This window comes from Crocuta crocuta, unplaced genomic scaffold, assembly GCF_008692635.1.
Source record: "Crocuta crocuta isolate KB4526 unplaced genomic scaffold, BGI_CrCroc_1.0 scaffold70, whole genome shotgun sequence".
Taxonomy (NCBI): Eukaryota; Metazoa; Chordata; class Mammalia; order Carnivora; family Hyaenidae; genus Crocuta; species Crocuta crocuta.
This window is the reverse complement of record NW_027528417.1, coordinates 11,131,602-11,135,378: the sequence shown is the minus strand read 5'-3', so window position 1 is coordinate 11,135,378 and position 3,777 is coordinate 11,131,602. Positions and strand designations below refer to the sequence as shown.

The 3,777-nt window shown below is 40.7% G+C and overlaps 1 long non-coding RNA gene across 4 annotated transcripts in view; it reads left to right on the top strand.

The window, feature by feature from the left end:
* The window catches only part of LOC144223592 (uncharacterized), a 462,828-nt gene that overhangs the window by 949 nt on the left and 458,102 nt on the right, over positions 1-3,777 (top strand). The window lies entirely within an intron of this gene.

Genomic DNA, 3,777 nt, shown 5'->3' with positions numbered 1-3,777 from the left:
GTTTTATTTTAAAAAGCATTTGGTTTCAAAGTTTCAAGAACTTTGTTAAGGAAATAACATTATCAGTTAATGCTAAGTCTGACCCAAAGGTAATGAGCTGTGAAACTGACCACAGGATGGCTCATCAGAGTCCCAGGTTATTAGAGGACATTTGGGGCTCACTTAATGAAGCCATTGGTACTGTTATGGGGTTTCTTTGCCTTGCAGAATTCTTTCTTCAGGGGTTGTCCCATTTCCAGGAGAATGAGATTTTCCATTAACTGTCATTCTTCCCCAGCAACTGAACCCCCTAAACACTTGGAGTAGCTGGAGTGTTTTTTGTTTTGTTTTGTTTTGTTTTTTTTAGTAGTAAAAATTTCTAACACCAGGTTCCTGAGGCTGAGATAAATACAGTCATATCGTGTCTCTTCAACATGAAATTGACATTCCCCAAGGATCTGGTTAAGTTTGCCTGGAAGACTTCTCTGGTCCAGTAATATTAATTATCCAAACCTAGGATAAGTTTCAGGGATCTCAGAATTGAGGTTCTTTGGCTGTAGCAGGAGTGTGATCTCTGATCATAGATTTAAGCCCAGTTCTTGCTGACATCATCCTCATCAGAATCGGCTGGTGGCTCCTGATGCTCACTTTGAGACCTTCACAGTCAGCTCGGATGGGTTTTCAACTGGCTGCATCTAGAACTTCCACAGGAATACTCACTAGTGCTGGCTTTTGCTCTAAGTTGAAAGGATAAGTGACATCCCCAGCATGCTCCAGAAAATCTAGGAGAGTCTTCGGGCTCTTTATCTTGGATTCCAAAGCTCCGGGTGGCCTTTAGGGCCATGTTCCTACTGGGAGTTTGCTTCATGAGAAGGTCAGGAAAAAGATTTCTGAGGATTAAGAAGGCATAGCTCAAGGGGCAGCCTGGGCATCTCTACTGGACCTGGAAGTACTTTATGTGCTAAGATCTGCCTCCAGAGGAACATAGACTATTCTGGAATCAGGGAGGGAATTCCTGGAGTTCTTGGCTAAGCTGGCTTCCACAGAAGGGTCTAGGGTAGTCATTGGGTGTTCTTACACCTCCTCTGAGCTACGGAAACAGTTCTTGTCTCAGGGTGACACATTATCTGGAATTCCATAACATTGGAGCTTTTTAGACATAGTCTGAGAAGCTTGCAAGTAGATATTCAGATTCTGGAGCCTTTGGGAACACTACAGCTAGGTTCTGTAGCCCCAAGTGCTTTTAAGGTCAGAGAGGGCCGTCTTAGGGTTAGAAAACTCTAAATGAAAAAGTGTTTATAATTGAGAAACCCACTGGAATCTTCTTAGAAGAAGAGAAGGCCCCTTCTCTTGGGAGACTTCAGGCCAGGAGGTCCCCAGTCTAGACAAAGTATCTGTGTTCCCTATCCCCACTGTGATAAGAAAAAAAAAAAACCACTTAACCCCAACCCTGGGGGTTCTGGGTGACTAGTTGAACTTGTATGCATGAGGTTCTGAAAAGTTAGATTTGTAAAGCTAGACACTACCTACATTAAATCTATTCTGGAAGTAATTAGGAAGACCCATGTGAAATTCAAGGTCCTCTGGATGCAGTGGGAAGAGAATAAGAAAATCCCCCGTTTCCAGGGATGAGATTAGTCCTGGAATGCCTACTATTCCATTACTGGCTCTCACTAAAGAACAGCTTTTGCTGCTGGGCATTGCTGGGTTTCTTTGGCAAATTATCACAGGGTTTGGCCTATTTAAAAGGACAACCCTAATATGTGGAAGATACGTGGGTATTTAGGTAAATTATTTATGGCCTGAAATCTTGTACATTCACCTTTCAAAGGAGTAATGCAATATGGATGAGGACTGAGTTCTGCCTCAATGCATAAACCATGCTCAGCATTCTTGCAGAATGGTCTTCTCCATGTGGAGTCTTTGGCAACCTCTGTGGTTTTTAAACTTTTATGACCCAAGCATTGCTCAAGGTGAAGCAGGTGTCCATGGAATTTTATTTTAGAGTAACTTCCTGATGGAATGGTTGTTTGGTTCTGTTCTCTTATTAGGGTAAATGAGGGCTGATTTTCAGCATGAGAGCACTGACTATTATTTCAAACTCTAAAATAATATAGCAAGGAGGTGTTAGTTTCATTTTGTTGGAAACTACATTTAGGAATTTGTTGGAAAAGACTGTGTCTACACAGTAGACAGATGAATCTGCTTACGAGGTCAAATCTGACCTTAAATTTAACTCTGCCATTAGCCCTGAGGTTCTGGGGCTTCAGCATGCATCAGAATTACCTGGAGGCATTTGTAAAAGGCAGATTTCTGGATGCCACCCTAGATTTTATAAGCCACTGGGGCCCAGGACTTTGCTATTCTAACAAGTTCTCAGGTGATATTGACACGATTGGTCCAGGGACCATATTTTGAGAACTATTGCTGTAGACTATGCTGAAGTTTTGGAAACTTTTGGAAACTCATTTACTGTAGTTATGTGCTAGAAGTTTATATAGCTTTTTAGCTTGTGGAGTGCCATCAGACTTATCTTTTGCATTCTTATACACACACTAGTAATCTAAGGATGGTTCTAGGTCATGTTAGATAGAAGTCTTCATTTTTTAGACTTTGTCTTTCAAAACCCAGACGTTATCCCCAAAGGAATGGATGTAACTCAATAATTTGGTTTTATTTTCCGGTGGATACAGGACAACATCTTGCTTGGCTGAAATAATTTATCTCCTGACATCTCTGGAACAAATCTGAAACAAAACAACTTACTTTCTTTTTCCTTTGAAAAGAATGGAATTTAAACCCTGAGTATGCCCTCTGTGTTTGGGAATATTGAGGCCCACATTTCTCAGCTTTCTGATCTTTCTGACCACTTAGTTCTGGCTCCTTGCTCACTACCTGCACCTGACCAGGCCTACGGCCCCATCCCCGCATGAGCATTCATGTTTTTCATTGGTCCAGTCAGAGTGGTGCTCCTGTGTGGATCAGATTAGAGAAGAGATGTGAAGGATTAGATTCTTTGGGAACTGTGAAATGGCATTATTGTATTTTTAGAACACTGGAATGAGAAGGGGCAAAACTATTTTGCTGGGATAATCCTCCTCTAGAAACTTCAATATAATGAATTACTAGTTGTAGTAGAACACTCACAGGTGAGTGGGGAAGCCCTGCGAAGGTTCTTAACACCTATGGGGCTACACATGTCCCCCCTTGTCAGAGGTCTTGAGGATACATACTTACTTTTAAAGGGTTATGTGTTACTTCCCCTGGCAACACTCAGTGGGGTTTCAATGTGACTGTGCTGATTGGAATCCTTAGAGCAATTCTTTTAGGATTCACATATCAAAGGCTTAAACTGAGTATAGCCATAAAATTATGTCTCAAGTATACCTTACTGGGTGGCCTATTAGTACTATTTATTTCCTTCTTTCAAAAAGGCATTTAAGCATCATGCTGTTTTCCGGAACTAAAATATTTAACATTTAAAATAGCATTACCTTTATCCTTAAGGTAACATTAAAATAATGGTGTTCAGTTTTCATTTAATTATTCGCTAAATGAGAGTGTGAGTAGCTTTTGAAAGAGACCAGCATTTCTGGGAGGCCTTTTGCGAGGAATCAGAAATTGGCTGCTAATGGAGAAAACCCCTGAACTCAGAAACTCATTGCATATTCTGTTTCTTTGTGCAGAAAATATCTAAATTACTCATAAAACTTTAATGACAAGGCGATTGTTGAAGCTGAAAAGCATAAACTAATGTTGAAGCTCTCCAAGTGAAGATAAAATTATTCTTCAATGCCC